This window comes from Colobus angolensis, unplaced genomic scaffold (genome assembly GCF_000951035.1).
Source record: "Colobus angolensis palliatus isolate OR3802 unplaced genomic scaffold, Cang.pa_1.0 Scaffold31, whole genome shotgun sequence".
NCBI lineage: Eukaryota > Metazoa > Chordata > Mammalia > Primates > Cercopithecidae > Colobus > Colobus angolensis.
In genome coordinates, this window is record NW_012116377.1 from 8,101,323 (window position 1) to 8,120,603 (window position 19,281).

General features: G+C 36.2%; 1 protein-coding gene across 5 annotated transcripts in view; it reads left to right on the plus strand.

The window, feature by feature from the left end:
- ZNF148 (zinc finger protein 148) overlaps window positions 1-19,281 on the plus strand; it is a 144,664-nt gene that overhangs the window by 100,033 nt on the left and 25,350 nt on the right. The gene's annotated exons all lie outside the window — the stretch shown is intronic.

Here is a 19,281-nt window from a genome sequence, read left to right on the forward strand (position 1 = left end):
TTAATGTCCAAGCCTAAGAAATTACTTTGAAATAGAGTTGCATAATAACCTAAAATACATGTTTAAAGTCACAAAAGGAAGATTTTCTGAAATTGCTGTTTCCTTAGGTGTTTACTAAGCTTTAAGTTATCATTAATTAGTCTGAGGTAGGAAGCGAATTCCTGACTACTGAAGCAGCAGTACAATTCATTCTGTTTCTTTGCATTTCATGTATATACCTTACCCTATCAGTAAACATGTAATCTTAAAAAGTTGAGAATTGCCAATTTCTCAGTCAAGTTATTAATGATTTAGAAATTAAATATTCTAGAAGATCATTATAAAGGAACACATACCTTAAAAACCTAAGTCTCATTTTAGAGAAAATATTTATTTGCATCTATTTTTGCCAGTGGTAAAACCAGCTTTTATGAGTAACTTTGATTTAATAGTCTGTCGGCTTAACCTTTGTTGCATCTAAGCATGTTGAAAAGTGTTTCTTTAGAATTGATTTCCAGTGTTTTGCTTTTTGCGATGGAATAAAAGCAGAGTTGGTAAATTTGTATAACTTTGAATTTTGCATTTGAATAGAATTGAGAATTGTGATAATATGAGAATATTGGAAATATTCATATTTTTCTGTTTTAAAAGTACTCAAGCAAGTACCTGCCCAGTGTTGTTATTTAGATGTGTTCTCATGGAACCTGCAGTGTTTATGAAAGGACAGTTTGTCATATAGAAGCAACGTTTTCTGTCCGATAACTTTTTTTTCAATTTTCTTTGCCCCTAAAAAGAAGCATGAATGTGTCTGATCTGCTTAAATAAAACTTCAGCCAGGCCAGGCGCGGTGGCTCATGCCTGTAATCTCAGCACTTTGGGAGGCAGAGGCGGGTGGATCACCTGAGGTCAGGAGTTCGATACCAGCCTGACCAACATGGAAGAAACCCCATCTCTACTAAAAATACAAAATTAGCCGGGCGTGGTGGCACGTGCCTGTAATCCCAGCTATTCGGGGGGCTGAGGCAGGAGAATCGCTTGAACCTGGGAGGCAGGTGAGCCGAGATCGCGCCATTGCACTCCAGCCTGGGCAATAAAAGCGAAACTCCGTCTCAAAAAAAATAAAATAAATAAACAAATAAATAAAACAATAAAACTTTAACTGTGCAACACGTCTGTATGCTTGGATGTACTACTTTTATATTTTGCACATTACTCATTTCAGTTTTTTAAGTAAACGTATTCATCTGTGTTAGAAGGGGCTATACTATGCACTATGGGAGAAAAAATTTATAGATTTTGTGTGACTTATAGCTAAATTTAAATTCCTGTATAACAATAAAACCTGATCAGATAAAAATGAAAGTGATTATTTTTGTGTGTTCTTAATACCTATTAGGGTTTGATATTTTACTCATTCATTCAACAAAAATTTATTGAGCATCCAGTGTTTTTCAAGCACCAGAAATAGATAACATAAGGCAGTTTCTTTGCAGTTTCCGTTCTTGTGGGAAAATGGACATGGAAAAACACACATATAAACAAGCACAGTACAGTTAAGTGTTCTAGAATTTTATACAAAATTCTGAAGATACTATTGTGCCCTGAAGAAGAGACACATGTGCTGTGAAAGTTACTTAGGGAAGGTGTCACAGAAAAGCTACATGAGGCTAAGTTAAGAATATATGTGTGTGGGTGGGTGTGTATCTGAAAAAAATATTTTTGAAACAGTACTTACCTTTATTGCACTATGATATTTTGTGTGTGTGTGTGTGTGTGTGTGTGTGTTATGAATTTTTTTTTTTAAGTGCTGGTCACAATTCTGTAATCAACTGCACTAGACCGTGGGGAATCTTGGATTTAAGCAGAGTATAATGGGTTGTTAATGTTTATTTAGAATTTACTAAGTACCAGAAAACTTTGTTAAATATCTCATTTCGTCCTCACATTAATTGTGAAAGGCAGGAGTCATTACTATCCGCATTTTATAGATGAGGAGGTAGTAAGAAGTGCACAGAAGTTAAGGAACTTTCCCAAATGCGTATGTCTAATAAATGATGGAACCAAGATTTCAGCTCAAGCCTCTGTGATTCCAGAGTACACATGTGAAATCACTGGCTATGCAGAATGGGACTAGAAGCAGAAAGTTATATTTGGGCCTTTTTGAGTTTTTCTTCCTCTGCTACTAAGCCAATTATGGCTTAGCCTTCCTGTAGGTATAGTAGCATCTAAGAGCGGTAGAAGCAAAGGCTGGAGTTCTCATATTATAGAGAACAGTGTAGAAGAAGATAAGGAGTTGAGAGGAACCAGGGCAAAGCAATCACTAGGGTTCCTTAACAAAGAAAAGTTCTTTTGAAGAGAGAATCAATTCTGCCCTATTGTTCCCTCCCCACTAGGTGGAAGTGATATAAGGGGATAGTTTTCTCTTCTTTACTTCATATTCTTGATTCTTTTTGTAGATTCTTTTTAAAGGCAGTAAAATGTTTTTTGTTAAACCTATTTGGGAATATATATCTAGAACCACAAACAGATCTCCATCATTTATTATTGTGTTCTTACTGTTCTTTCATTTTCTAAATGGCTTTTATTTTTGGAGGAGGGTAGTGCCCTAAAGTTTGCCCACATGAAGGCTTTCTTTCTCTGTAGGCCGTTAGTTTAGAAGAATACATTTAAATAGTTACAGCATTAAAAAAAATTTTCCATATTTCTATCCATTTTTTAATTTTCAAGTGAGTAATGAGTCACCTAACTGACCCTCAAAGGTTGGTGAAAACCATCAGCCCTTAAAGGCTCCATTTTCCGTACATCCTTCCTTCTCCCTTTAGGTCTCATTATACTGTCTCCTCCTGGTCCCTCAAGGCTCCAAGCCCATTCTCTGCCCCTTTGCAACATGGTTAAAAATCATTACTTGCTTGGTAGCTATGGCCAACCATAAAGAAACCTGTGTCTTACTAAAACCAAGAACATAGTTGATTTGGTTTCAAAAGGTAAAATGTTTAACGTGCCCTAGACAGGCTGTTATTTAATTCCATTTCTTAAATTTGGGCTTGGCTATGAAATACCATTTTAGGGGAGAGTACTTTTTCATCCAAAGGCTGATCCCTGAAATTCTGGTTTAAGCTTTATTCCTTTAGATTAAGACACTGAAAACTCACATTTTAAATACCCTCAGGACTGCTATTTTTGGCAATTATGGGAGATTTACCTTTTTTGTGAATATTATCTTTTTTGTAAATATTACAGATCCTTTATTTAGGTGATGTTTTGAATGTGTGAGAGAAGATGAGGACTTGAGGCTAAGGTTGAAGATAATTCTAATTGATCATTTTGTTTAGGGCCAGAATTACTGATCAAGTGCATATCAAGGTTAAATATTTATCATCATTGGCAGATTTCCTTGTGGATCAAGTACTTTTGTCTGATGTGCCCTTTCCTTGTCTAAGGTGCCTATTTTAAAAATCCATATATAGAATAAATGTTAGAATGGCATATATCCGTAGTTGTGTTATTTTCTTCTCACCCAATGAACATTTTACTCTAAGAAACTTCCAGTCTTATCACCAAGAGGGATTGAGGAGTAAAAAACCTAAATACCATTGTTAATTTTAGTTTTGTAAATTCCTCTAAATAGTAAGCCACAGAATACCTGCCCTGATGTTCTGTTATACAAATTATGGTTGCTTTTTAGTTATGCCAGTTTTCATAATTTATTTTTTATTTCAGTTAGTAAAAATGTTATGAAGCTATTTCTATAGGGAAGTTTTTATAAATGATTCTCCTCCTGGCCGGGTGCAGTAGCTCACGCCTGTAATCCCAGCACTTTGGGAGGCCGAGGCAGGCGGATCACAAGGTCAGGAGTTTAAGAACAGCCTGGCCAACATAGTGAAACCCGATGTCTGCTAAAAATACAAAAATTAGCCGGGTGTGGTGGCACAAGTCTTTAGTCCCAGCTACTCGGGAGGCTGAGGCAGGAGAATCGTTTGAACCTGGGAGGCAGAGGTTGTGGTGAGCTGAGATTATGCCATTGCATTCCAGCCTGGGCGACAGAGCCAGACTTCATCTCAAAAAAAAAAAAGCGAGAGAGATTCTACTCCCAAAAACAAAAGAAATTTTTGAAAAAACTAAATCACTCAGAATTATATATGTTCACTAGGTTTCTTTTTCTGTAAGGTTCTTTTTTAAGCCTTTAGTTCTTAGATGTATATAGTTCTGTCTTTAAAAATACAAAAATACTGGAAAACCTGTCATCTAAGTTGGTGTTCTTCATGCCTAAAAATACAGCAGTCCTCTTTTCCTCTTTACTATGACTTTTATTCACAACTGTATTAAATAGCTGAATAATAACGCACTTTTATTTTTGTAAACCAGTTGGGTTAATGGGATGGGGTTACAGAGAATGTTGATTTACCCTTGACTAACTTAGCTTAACCCTTTATATTTCCCTTAGTATGGTTCAGTTATTGATAAAAATTAGTTTTCCACTCACGTTTTTCAAGCCCTAATTTATAGTTAATTAGCTTTAACAGAGAAGTCTTAAGAAAGAAAATGTTAAAGACCTACTTAGAGTTTAACTCTTAATTTGTGAGGATGAAGGAAATGAATCCTGTTTGTATAACTGAGAATGTTGTGTGCACTACAAGCTCCTGGCATTGTGATTGCTGAAGCCCAGACTGCACTGGCATGGACAGATCTTGCCAAGGAAGTATTAAGCAGAGAAGTATGGATTGCTGGGACTGACATTTTCTGCTTTAAAAAAGCTTTTAGAAACCTTTTTTTTTTTTTAAATCTGCAAAGCTGTTAATAATTCCTACTAAAAGATTGGTTATACATAAAACATATAAAAGCTTAACACTATGTATCAAAATATCTCAGTAAAGACAATAAAAGAAATCATGTATATGTGTGTGTATATATGTATATAATTAAAGTATGGTGTAATTATATATATAAATTAATAAAAACCTGATATATGTATAAAAATATTAAACCATACTTAAATTTTTTTTTTGTTTAGGAGGATAGGAGAAGTCATCCAGAAGATTGATTCCATTTATTATTATGTCTTACAACAGAAATATGGCAAATCAGAGGCTTTATAATGAAAGTTGCCCAGTTTTCAATTAAGTGTGTATATTTTATGGATGAGTATCCCTACCCCTCAAATCTATATAGAATGTTCTTTGTTAGTTCATAGCAGCTATATTTTAAAAAGATGTTTAGCATTTGTTTTAACAAGTCTTTAACAGATTGAGACTTGGTTGAAGTAGTCTCATCCTTCTATATAGTCATTGAGTGAATGAACATGTGAATCGTGCGACTCAAAGTTTAATGAAGCATATGTCAAATTTCCAACACAGTGGTGCAGACAACCTGAGCTTTACAATTTCATTGAAATAGACCAGACAGGATTCAGAGTGGTGGCTTCATGGAAGAGATAGAATTTAAGTGACCCTAAGAGTGAATTTGATTTAGGCTTTGTAATCCATGTGTTGCATGGGAGTCAAGTGTCATCACAGGAGCCATAGGTAGTAAAGCAAAGGCATGATGGAAGCCAGGACCAGAAGGAAAATCTACAGTGTACTGAAGGAAGTTGGGAATCGTTGGGCAAGAATAGGTAAACAGATAGTCAGATAATAGATTCAGAGACACACACAGTTAAAGTTAAAACTGAGGCAGACAAGGCAAACACCCAGACAGTTGAAGATGCTGGACAAGAGGCCAAGCAGTGTGTCATATATGCTGGCTTAGAAGAACCAGAAGGAGGCAGGTACTTCATTGTAGTTTTTAAAAAAACTAGCAATTCCTAAGAATTCATCATTATCATAAGCCTAGTGATACTCAAGTAAATTTATTGAGTACCTGTTCTCTACCAAGCACTGGTAACCCAATACATAAATCATCTCACTTTATCCACACAGTCCTGTGAGGAGGGTACTGGTATTCCTGTTTTACAGATGAGGTTCAAAATGATTAAGTCACCTCCCTCAGTGCGTATAACTGGTAAATAACAATCTAGCTCTTCAAAGTTTGTGCCCTTAACCAATATGCTGTTGAAAGGGTAGATCAAGCACAAAGGAAATTTCGAAGTGACATCAACTTTTGGTTTTAACCAGGGAGATTTTTATTTTGTTCAGGTAGGGGCAAAGCCAGTCCTGGACCTGGCCTGTAACCTGTATGTATGTAGCCTTCTATGCTTCACTGGAAAGAAGTCTGTGGGTGGAGGGGTAAGACCGGATTTCACAATGGAGTGGGCAGAGGCAAGATGTGCATGTAAATCGCTGTTCTGAGGAGAGCAGGAAGGACGGGGAGAGTGGAGGTGAGGAGATAAGTCTAGAAAGCTTGATTTTGGAATTGCGTTGTCTAGCCTTGATGCTAAGCTAAGGAGTGTCAGATTTATCTTGTAAAGCATTATAAGATACCAAGGCATTTAACTACCATGTTAAAAAAAAATAGTGTTTTGTGAGGAAAGATGGAAATTTGGAAAATATTTTACTGTTAATCATAACTAATATGAAAAAAATTGCATAATATTTAGTATTTTTATGCAAAAATATTTAATCATAATTACAAATGTATTAATCAAATCTAGGTATTTAAATTTTTCTAAAACAAATGGAACAACATAGTTAAGCTTTAAAGAATGTAATATTACTTTAGTTTTGGTCATTTTGAGAAAGTAGGCAAAACTTAAATACTTTTTTTGTTTTCAGAGATGAAGTCTCCCTCTCTTGCCTAGGCTGGAGTGCAGTGGCATGATCATAGCTCACTGAGGCCTCTACCTCCTGGGCTCAAGCAATCCTCCCACCTTAGCTTCCTTGAGTTTCTGGGACTACAGGGGTGCACCAGCATGCCTGACTGAAGTTACTTTTGACAGTAGTTTCTTATTTTTCTTATTTGACCATAGTATGGTTTGGTTTCCCCTTTTAAAATATTTTCAAAAGCTGTAGAAAATGTACTCTAAAACAAGATAAGTTTCTCTACTCTTTGACTTGTTAACCTGCCTTCCTTTAATGTAGGGCCCCTTAAAAAATTATTTTGTATTCTACAGAAGATGAAACATTCGCTCAGTTGGGTCTCGATATAATGCTTTGTTTGACAAATTATTTCACACCATATTCTTTTGGAAAAATAATTCTTTAAACTCAAACTCCTGAAGACCTCAGGATTTTTGAATATTGGAAGCATACCACCATGCCTGGGTAATCTTTTTTAATTTTTTGTATTTTTTGTTTTAGAGATGGGGTCTCCCTATCTATCCCAGGCTGGTCTGAAACTCCTGGGCTCAAGCGATCCTCCCATTTTGGCCTCCCAGAGTTCTGGGATTATAGGCGTGAGCCACTGTGCCTAGCTTCAGTGTACATTTTTAATTATTCCAGAAAATATACTCTGGTAATTATACTATTCACAATTATACTATTCCAGAAAATATACTCTGGCAAATATACTAGGTAATTAAGTTTACTCTTTACCTAGGAGTGAATTGACAAGGTTGTAGGTTATTTATTACAATTTTTTTTAGTTAAAATTTTTACTTTAGATTCAGGGGGTACATATATAAGTTTCTTACAAGGGGATATTGCACGATTCTGAATTTGGGCTTCTATTGATCCTGTCACCCAGTCAGTGAACCTAGTACCCAATAGGAAGTTTTTCAGGCCTTTCCCCTACTCCTCCTCTTCTTCCTTTTGGAGTCCCTAGCGTCTGTTGTTCCCATTTTTATGTCTGTATGTACCCAAGATTTAGCTCCCACTTGTAAGTGGGAATATGTGTTACTTGGTTTTCTATTTTTTACGTTAACTCACTTAGGATGATGGACTCCAGCTGCATCCATGTTGCTGCAAAAGACATCATTTTGCTCTTTTTATAGCTGTGTAGTATTCCATGGTGTATATGTACCCCATTTTCTTTATCCAGTCCACTGCTGATGGATACCTATGTTGATTGTGTGTCTTTGCTGTTGTGAATAGTACTGCCATAAACCTATGAGTGCATGTGTCATTTGGTAGAATTTTCTTTTTTTCTTTTGGGTATGTACCCAGTAATGGGATTGCTGGGTCAAATGGTAGTTCTATTTTTACTTCCTTGAGAAATCTCCAGACTGCTTTTCACAGTGGCTGAAATAATTCACATTTCTACCAATAGTGTATAAATATTCCCTTTTCTGTGTAGCTTCACCAACATATGTTATTTTTTGACATTTTAGTAATAGCCCTTCTTAGGGGTGTGAGATAGTATGTCATTATGGTGTTCATTTTTTTTTTTTTTAAGATGGTGTTGCTGTGTCACTTAGGCTGATGTGTAATGGCATGATCTGGGCTCACTGCAGCCTCAACCTCCTGGGCTCAAGTGATCCTCCCACCTCAGGCTTCCGAGTAGCTGGGACTGCAGGTGCACACCACCACTCCCAGCTGATTTTTGCTTTTTGTAGAGGCCAGGCTTAAACATGTTGCCCAGGCTGGTCTCAAATTGCTGGGCTCAAGTGATCCACCTGCCTTAGCCTCCCAAAGTACTGAGATTACAGGAATGAGCCACTATGTCTGGCCTTTTTCATATGTTGACTGCTTATATGTCTTATTGTGAGAAGTGTCTGTTCTCATGTCCTTTGACCAGTTTTTAATGGGGTTAATTGTTTTTTGCTTGTTGATTTAACTGCCTTACAGGTTCTAGATATTAGTTTCTTGTTGAATGCATAGTTTGAGAATGTTTCCTCCCATTCTGTAGGTTGTCTGTTTACTCTGCTGATTCTTTTGCTATGCAGAAATGCTAGTTTCTTTAGGTGTCACTTGTCAGTTTTTGTTTTTGTTGCAGTTTTTTTGTAGATACCAGGTCTTGCCATGTTGCCTAGGCTGGTCTTGAACTCCTGGCCTCAAGCAGTCCTCTTATTTTGGCCTCCCAAAGTGCTAGGATTGCAGGTGTGAGCCACTGTGCCCTGCCTGTCAGTTTTCGTTGTTTTTGCAATTGCCGGACTTAGTCATAAATTCTTTGCCAAGGCTTATGTCTGGAAGGGTATTTCCTAGGTTTTCTTCCAGGATTTTTATTGTTTTATGTCTTACATTTAAGTCTTTAATTTGTCTTGCATTAATTTTTGCATATGGTGATAGGTAGGAGTCCAGTTTCATTCTTCTGGATATGGTTAGCTAGTTTCCGCTACTCCATTTATTAGGAGTCTTTTCCCTACTGATTATTTTTTGCCAACTTTCTTGAATATCAATTGGTTGTAGGTGCAGCTTTGTTTTCTGGGTTCTCTGTTCTGTTCCATTGGTTTGTGTATCTAGTTTTGTACCAGTACCATGCTGTTTTGGTTACTGTAGCCTGTAGTATAGTTTGAAGTCGTGGTTTTGTTCTTTTTGGTTAGGATTGCTTTGGCTGTTGGGGCTGTCGTTTTTTGTTTGTTTGTTTGTTTTTTGTTTCTATATAAATTTTAGAATACTTTTTTTCTATTTCTGTGAAAAATGACGTTGGTAGTTTGATAGGGATGGTGGTGAATCTGTAGATTGCTTTGGGAAGTATGGACATTCTAATGGCATTGATTCCTTCTAGTTCACTAACATGGAACATTTTTTCATTTGTTTATGTCATCTATGATTTCCTTCAGCAGTGTTTTGTAGTTCTTCTTATAGAGATCTTTCACCTTGGTTAGATGTATTCCTAGGGTATGGGTGTGTGTGTTTGTGTGTGTCTAGTGTAAATGGGATTATGTTCTTGATTTGTCTCTCAGCTGCATGTTGTTGGTGTATAGAAATGCTGTTGATTTTGTATTCTGAAACTTCACTGAAATTGTTGATCACGTCTAGGAGCCTTTTGGCAGAGTCTTTAGGGTTTTCTAGATACTGAATCATATGGTCAGCAAAGAGAGACGATTTGACTTTCTCTTTTCCTGTTTGGATACCTTTTATTTCTTTCTCTTGCCTGATTGCTCTGGCTAGGACTTCCAGTACTATGTTGAAGAGGAGTGATGAGAATGGGCATCCTTGTCTTGTTCCAGTTCTTAGGGGGAATGTGTCTAGCTTTTGCTTGTTCAGCATAGTGTTGATTGTGGTTTGTCATAGATGCCTGTCATTGTGAGGTATGTTCCTTTGATGCTTAGCTTTTTGAGGATTTTTATAATGAAGGGATGTTGGATTTTATCAAAAGCTGTTTCTGTGTCTATTGAGCTGATCATATGATTATGTGATTTTTGTTTTTAATTCTGTTTATTTGGTGAATCACATTCATTGATTTGCATATGGTGAGCCAGCTTTGCATCCCGGGAATAAAGCATACTTGATCAAACTGAATTAACTTTTTGTTGTGCTCCTAGATTCAGTTTACTAGTATTTTGTTCTGGATTTTTGCATCTATTTGCATCAGGGATGCTGGCCTTTAGTGTTTTTTTTCTCATTGTGTCTTTGCCAGATTTTGGTATCAGGATGATACTGGTTTCGTAGAATGAGTTAGGGAGGAATCCCTTCTCCTTGATTTTTTGGAATAGTTTTTCAGTAGGACTGGAACCAGCTGTCTTTTGTACGTTTGGTCGAATTCAGCTGTGAATCCATCTGGTCCAGGGCTTTCCCCCTGCCCCCTGGTTGGTGTGTTTTTTATTAGTGATTTAATTTTGAAACTCCTTATTGATCTGTTCAAGGTTTGAATTTTTTCCTGATTCAACCTTGGGAGGTTGTGTGTTTATAAAAATTTAACTGTATTCTCTAGATTTTCTAGTTTGTGTGTATAGGGGTGTTCATAATAATCTCCTTGGAGCTTTTGTATTTCTGTGGGATTAGTTGTAATGTCACTTTTGTTGTTTCTGATTGTGCTTATTTGAATTTTTTCCTTTGTTAATCTAGCTAGTGGTCTGTTAGCCTTGTTTATCCTTTCAAAAAACCAACTTTTTGTTTTGTTGATTCTTTGTATGGTTTTGGGGTCTCAGTTTCATTTAGTTCTACTCTGTTTTCTTTTATTCCTTTAGCCTTGGGATTAGTTTGTTCTTGTTTTTCTAATTCCTTTAGGTGTGATGTTACATTGTTAATTTGAAATCTTTCTGTCCTCTTGATGTGGGAGTTTAGTGCTATAAACTTTCCTCTTAATACTGCTTTTGCTGCATGCTATAGATTTTGGTAGCTTGTGTCTCTTGTCTTCATTTGTTTCAAAGAATATTTTGATTTCTGCCTTAATTTCATTGTTTATCCAAAAGTCACTCAGGAGCAAGTTGTTTAGTTTCTAGTAATTGCGTGGTTTTGAGGGTTCTTCTTGGTATTGATACCTGTTTTTATTCCACTGTGGTCTGAGAATGTGCTTGGTATGACTTCCATTTTTTTAAATTTATTGAGACTTGATTTATGGCCCAGCATGAGGTTGATCTTAGAGTATGTTCTGTGTGCACATGAGAAAAATGTATTTTCTGTGGTTGTTGGGTAGAGTATTCTGTAGAGGTCTATTAGGTCCAGTTGGTCAAGTGAGAAATTAGACACTTGTCCAGCATTTCTGTGTTAGTTTTCTGCCTCAGTAATCTATTTAATGCTGTCATTGGGATGTTGAAGTCTCCCACTATTATTGTATGGCTGTATACATCTTTTCCTAGGTTTAGACATACTTGCTTTATGAATCTAGGTGCTCCAGTTTTGGGTGTGTATATATTTAGGATAGCAAAGTCTTCTTATTGAATTGAATCCTTTGTCATTATAAAATGACCTTCTTTGTCTTTTTTTACTGTTGGTTTAAAGTCTGTTTTATCTGATACAAGAATAATGACCCCTACTCTTTCTTGTTTTACATTTGTGTGATTAGTTAAAATTAAAGAGACAAATGCATTCATGAAAAAAACCAAAATGACTGCAAACACAAAAAGAACAACCTATTTGTTGCTGTTTGAAGACCCACAGTATTCTATATGGGCCTATTGTACTTATGTAATGGAGGAACTCTACCTTAAAAATCATATATATTCTTTCCCATTTCATCTCTCTTCACCGTAAAAATCAGTCATATATGGTCTTGCCCACTTCATCAACCTTTGAGTTCTTTACCAATGGATAGAGGGGGAGGACATGGAGTTTGATCCACTGTAACTCTAGAGTCCTGAGAAAGTCCAACTTTATCCCAAAGATTTTTATATTGGGATATTGTGCTCTACCTGTTCTTCAGACATTTTGTTTTCTTAAATGATGTTTAGGAGAAATAGACAGTGGACCTATAGGAACCTGAAAGGTATTATTTTAAAATGTTAGGATTCTGTGACAAATCCAAGGGTGTTTGGCTTATGCAGAAGCCTTCAACAAAAATACTAGAGACGGGCCGGGAAACTTTTCAAGTGCTGTTATTAAGGAGATGAGATGCTAGGCAAGGCTGAAGAAGCTCTTGATTGTTACAGGATGGGTAGAAGCTGGCTACTAAAAGCAATACTTGCTGCTATGCTTTAATCATCCAGACTTCTGCTAGATTATTTAATAGGAGAATTTGCTCAATGTCTAACATTATCTAGGCCTTTTCTGTTATTAAAAAGTAAAATATTACAGCGAAAAAATAAGCAGTAGTAACAGACTGTCTTAGCAGAATAAAAGCATTTTTGTTCATTTTCCCCCTTGTATTTTACGTGATATTTTGTATTTGAAAGCTGTTCTTGGAATATTGTGTGTAAACTTGAAGTTTACATGAAATCATTACTCTTTTGAACTGAGAGTTAAAGCTACTTACCCTGTAACAGTCTGGATATATTTACTCAGCAGTGTTTGCATTGTAGATCTAATTAATTAGCTATTAAATTTTTTTCCCCTGAAGGAAACTAACTTCTGAAACTAATCTCAGTCTCTCTTTCCCCTGCCTCATTGAAATGATTGTTTTATAATGAGATTTCTTAGGAATACTACTATCATACTCTAGCAAAGTATATTTTATTAAGTGATGAGAGTCTGAAGAAGACCTTAAGACTGAAAATGGAATGAAATGGACATGAAAGACATTTCAGAGGAAGAATAAATACAGGTGAAATTTAATAGTAATATAAACAGAAGAAATTGGAGTGAAACTAATATAGGAGAATGGCTTTTAAACTTTTTTTGATGGAACTCTGATTCTCAAATGAAATCCTACATGGTATCAACATCAATAGTCAATTAAAAAACAAGGCAGATGATTTCAAGTGGCTTTCCTTGGCTATTGATGAGTTGACAGATGGTACCAATTATTATGATCTGTTTCTGCCCACTTCTGACACCAAATGTGTGGGTTTTTCCTTATACCAACAAACACTTCTCCAACTCTGGACACCAGCCAGTGTCCTATTATACAGTTTAATTAAATGCTGACACTAACTACTTGGAGTTAGCATCAGATCCTGCAAGTTAAGGGCTCAGTCCCACAAGACTGCCCCCTGTTCGGATGCCAATCACAAGTTTAGGCCTCTTGTACTTCTGACCAACTGGCTATAAATCACGAGGGGAGGGAGTTTGAATAATTTGCTATAACAGTTTACAGAACCCAGGAAAGCACTTTACTTACATTTACCATTTTATTATAAAGGATACAGATGAACAGCCAGATGAAGAGGGTCCACAGGACAAGGTCTGGAAGGGTCCCAGGTACTGGAGCTTCTGTCTTGTGGATTTAGGGTGTGCCACCATCCTGGCACTTGGATGTGTTCACCAACCCAGAAGCTCTCAATACCTCATTACTTAGGAATTTTTATGGAGGTTAGTAATGTAGACATGATGGATTGATTATTAACTCAGTTTCTAGCCCTTCTTCCGTTCCTGGAGGTTGAGGAGAATGGGGCTGAAATTTCTAGGCTTCTACTCAAGGCCTTGTCTTTCTGGTGACCAGCCCCTATCCTGAAGCTATCTAGGGTCCCAGAAAGAGTCGCCTCATTAGAATAAAAGAGGCTCCTATCACCCAGGAAATTCCTAGGGTTTTAGGGGTTCTGTGTCAGGAACAAAAGACACTCCTATCACTCAGGAAATTGAAAGGATTTTAGGAGCTCCGTCAGGAATCAGGGACAAAGACCAAATACTAGAACAAAAGATGCTTTTATCACCCCAATCACTCAGGAAATTATACTAGAGTTTTAGGAGCTCTTTGTCTGGACCTGGGGACAAAAATTGAATGTATATTTGTTTTTCTTTTTTTGAGACGGAGTCTTATTTCCCAGGCTGGAATGCAGTGGCACAATCTCGACTCACTGCAACCTCAGCCTCCCGGGTTCATGTGATTCTCCTGCCCCAGCCTCCTGAGTAGCTGGGATTACAGGTGCATGCTACCACACCTGGCTAATTTTTGTATTTGTAGGAGAGACAGGGTTCCACCATGTTGGCCAGGCTGGTCTTGAACTCCTTACCTCAGGTGACCCACCCGCCTTGGCCTCCCAAAGTCTTGGGATTACAGGCGTGAGCCACCGTGCCCAGCCTAAATATATATTTCTTCTTATAGTACAATATTACCCTGTTATTTATTCAAGAAGTCAATACAAGGTTTGAAGTGACTGAAGAATTTGTCTCTGTGCAAGAACCATAGGCAAGAATAGTTTCAAAATGGAATTATACACTTTAAATGGATAAATGGAATGGTATGCAACTTAAATGTCAAGGTGTTTTCCAAAAAATGAATATTTTAAAGAACTCGACAAAACATTATTTTAATATAAACTGAAGTGGATCTGTTAAGTTGTGTTACAGCGAATGGTGGGGAAAAAAAATACATGTGGAACAGAGTAGTTTAGTTGGACTAATTTACAAAACTTGAGAAGTAATACAAAGCATTTAAAGTTTATGGCCTTTCATGGTAGTTTTTGTGACCAGTACTTTGTGAGAAACGTTTGAATACATTATGTGTCATTGAACCAATAGTGTGAATAGTGAACTCCATTTGCTCTGGTGGACTTAACCGTTATCAGTGTTCTGTGAATTTGTGTCAGCTATGGAAGCTGAATGTTCTGATTTACTCTACTATATAGCAGTTTAATATCTTAGAAGTGGTAAAGTCTTACTGAGAGCTTTTGAATGTAAAGCCAAAATTAAACGTTTTCTGAATTAATAGCACCAGTCTCAATCACTAAAGAATAGCTTTGGAAATGAGCTTTTGCTGAAGACTTGAAAATGTTTCTTAATAAATTCAGTCTGTTATTACAAGGGAAACCAGTGTCTATATGTGAAATTTCTCCCGTGATAAAGTTATCTTAACAGCACCTGATATTGAATCACAAAATGCTTCTTTATGTACTTCCTATGATATAAGTTAGAACAAGAAACAAAGTCTCCATTCTCACACAAATAGGCAATGGATTTATTTTCTAAACTCAAACTACAATTTCATCAGATTTTGGACCTTGATGCAAGTGCAAAGAGAATTTTCATATTTCAGAATCCACTTAATTCTGCAACTCTACCTACTCTTTAATTGGGAGTAATTAATCTCCAGTGTAATACATGATAAAAGGCAAATATCAGGGATCTAATAACATTTTTTGTAAATGCCTTCCAAGTGGTGAATAATGCTTGATAAAATCATGTTTTCATGGATTGTTATCAGTATGTCTTTGTGACAAGATGGTTTCAAAAATGAAATACATAAAATCTCATTGCAGATCAGCATTAACATACATTTACAATTGACTTTAATGATAGGGAATGCTAATTTTGAAGCCCTATAAAAGAGAATTCCAGTGTTTTCATTAGTAGACCTGTATGGTGAAAAGTTATGCATTGTTATTATAGTTTGCACTTCATTAATAAAATGGTTGTGGAAATTGTTTTCTCTCTTATTACATGAGTTTGTATACAGTATCCTTGATTTTTACCTTTTGGTCTACAAAGCTTAATATTATTTAATGTGTGGCCCTTTGTGTTAAAAAAAAAAAAAAAAGAAAGATAGCTTGTCAACCCTGTCAGGTTATTTTGAATGCCCCACCCTCTCAGTTCTTAGACCTCTTGTTTTGTTGGTGACACTGCCATTTATTCTTCCTCTGTCATAGTCATACTTTAGACTATTGCTCACCAAACTTTAGTCTTCCTGTGACTTTAGTTTCTTATTTCCCAGACACACTCTCCTATCATTCCTCCTCATGTCATTTAGTATTTAGGTTTCAACAATCCTTCGTCTTCGGGAGGACTCACAATCCAGTGACTCTACCTCCTTTTCACTATCCCTCTTTTTCCTTGTATCTTCATTTTCCTTATTTAATTTAAATTGTCATCATTTATCATATTCACTCCCTTGCTTACATTCATACCCTTGCCCTCTCATACGTAGTACTTACGTTGGCTAAATTACAGCCATAAGTAAATTTAATGATCTTTTTATTCACCTATTTTACTCCAACAGAAAGCCACAGTGAATTAGGGTCACTTTAGATTTTAAGTGAACCCATAATGACTTCTGGAAATGATTTCCTTAGTCTTTTGATTCTCCTGCTCATCCAGATTGCGTCTTTAGTTCAAACAATGGGCCAGCTCCACCTGTCTATTGTTGTAATTCAAATTTTATTGGAACAGAGCCATACCAGTTCCTTCCACAGCAAAGTTGAGTAGTTGTGACAGAGATCATATGGCCCCATGAAAGCCTAAAGTATTTACTGTGTGGCCCTTTTAAAAGCTTGTCAGTCTTTCTCCTAAACAGGTGTTTCATACATTCTCCTTTCCATAAACCTCCAACACTTCCCCTACCCTGTATCAATCACTGAGCAAATTGAAGTCATCAGACGAGAAATTCAATAAGTTTTTAGTGCATCTGGTTATCAATAAATCAGGAAGTTTTGATCTTTTGGAGAAAGATGGACAAATGGTAATTTATTTTATTTTGCAAAAAAGCTGAGGATTTTTTCCAGTGTTTTGTTTAGATATGTTTAGGTATATATAGGCAGTTTAAATCTTCGTTTTCCATGAAGGGAAATATGTGTTGTTGACCTCAGATTTCTTTTAACATACAATTTACATACAATAAGCTTTACCATTTTTAGTGTGTAGTTTTGTGAGTGTTGACAGTTTCATAATTACTACCATAATCAAGATACAGACTAGTTCTGTCACTCCCCAGGAGTCCCTTGTACTTTTTGAAGTGAGCCCCTCTCCTACCAACATCCTGTGACAAACACTGGTAAGATTTTTGTCTCTGTAGTTTGGCCTCTTCCAGAACATCATATAAATTGAATTATATAGTATGTAGCCTTTTAAATCTGACTTACTTCACTTAGTATAGTGCATTTGAAAGTCATCTGTGTTGATGCACCAATAGTTCATTGCTTTTCATTGCTGAGTAGTATTCCACTGGGAAAATACCTTGGAGCGATATTGCTGGGTCATATGATAAATGGACAGGCATACATCATTTTATTGCACTTCACTTTACTGCAGTTTGCAAATTACAGTTTTTTTTTTTTAATTGAAGGTTTATGGCAACCCTGTGTTGAGCGTCTTGTCAGCACCATGTTTCCAGCAGCATGCACTCACTTTCTGTCTCTGTGTCACATTTTGATAATTCTTTCAATATTTCAAACCTTTTCAGTAGTATTTTATCTGTTGTGGTGATCTGTGATCGGTGATCTTTGATGTTACTATTGTAATTGTTTTGGGGCACCACAAACTGTGCCCATATAAGACAATGAACTTAATCGATAAATGTTGTGTGTGTTCCAACTGCTCCACCAACTGGCTGTTCCCTCATTTCTCTGCCTTTACTGTGACCCCATTTCCAGAGATACTACAATATTGAAATTAAGCCAGTTAACCCTATAGTGGCCTCTAAGTGTGCAAGTGAAAGGAAGATTCGCACACCTCTCACTTGAAGTCAAAATCTAGAAATGATTAAGCTTAGTGAGGAAGACATGTTGAAAGCCAAGAGAGGCTGAAAAGCAAGGCCTCTTGTGCCAGGAAGCCAAGTTGTGAGTGCAAAGGAAAAAGTTCTTAAAGGAAATTAAAAGTGCTCCTGTAGCCTCCACCTCTCAGGTTCAAGCGATTCTCCTACCTCAGCCTCCCACATAGCTGGGATTACAGGTGCCCGCCACCATGCCCAGCTAATTTTTGTACTTTTAGTAGAGATGGGGTTTCACCATGTCGGCCAGGCTGATCTCGAACTCCTGACCTCAGGTGATCTGCCCTTCTCAGCCTCCAAAGTGCTGAGATTACAGGTATGAGCCACCGCATCCAGTGCAATAAAGTATTTTTAAATTGTGATATGTATGTTTGTTTTGTTGAGACGTAATGCTATTTTACACTTAATAGGCTATAGTATAATGTAAACGTAACTTTTACATGTTTTGCATGCACTGAGAAACAAAAAAAATTGTGTGACTTGCTTTATTGTGATGTTAGCTTTATTATGGTTGTTTAGAAGTGAACCTGCAATATCTCCAAGGTATGCCTGTATGTTTAATGTTATGAAAAATCACCATAGCATTTTCCAAAGCAACTATACCATTTTACATCTCCACAGTATCTTATGAGATTTCCAGTTGATCTGTGTCCTTGACAGCACTTGGCACTGCTATATTTCATTTTAGTCATTCTAATAAGTGTGTGCTAGTATCTCATTGTGGTTTTACTATAAGGACCTAACATGTTGAGCATTTTTTCATGTGCTTATTTGTATATTGTGGGGTAGAGGAATAATGTGTCTGTTCAGCTATTTTACGCATTTAAAACATTGGATTGTTTCTTTCCTTATTGTTGATTTTTGAGAGTTTTTCATTTATTAGATACGTGATTTGCAATTTTTTCCCATAGGTTGTTTTTCAAATTGATGAAGTATTTTTTTTTATCGAAAGGCCTCTTAGTATTCTCCAAGATACAACATCATGTTTAATTTTATTTTTCTGTGCAATATACTATTAACTTCGTATTTCTAACTGTAATACAGAATAAAAAGCAAAAAGGTAATGAGTTTACATTAACATATTTTTTTGAAATAGAAATTCAAAACCAAAAATTTGACATATCAGTTAGATTTAGTTTTTCTCTGTTGAGTTTGGAGCCTAAGTTTTATTATATATTTTAAAGAACATTATGAATTTTAAAATATTCAGTGGGTAATGTAAGTATTCTCATATAACATCTATTTCTTAAAAAATGGGTTAGACTGTATAAGTAAAATAAAATATTTAAAATAAAAGTTTACTACCAAACTGAAGCACTAAAAGATTTAATGTACATCATATGGGTAATAAATTACATTTGGAAAATATTTTTAACATATGATTAATTTGTATTTATTCTTACTAATTTTCAGATTCATGCTTTGCTTGTAACAATTAAAATGTAGTTACAGCCAGGCGCGGTGGTGCATACCTGTAGAGCCAGCTACCTGGGAGGCTAAGGTGGGAGAATCACATGAGCGATTATTGAAGCT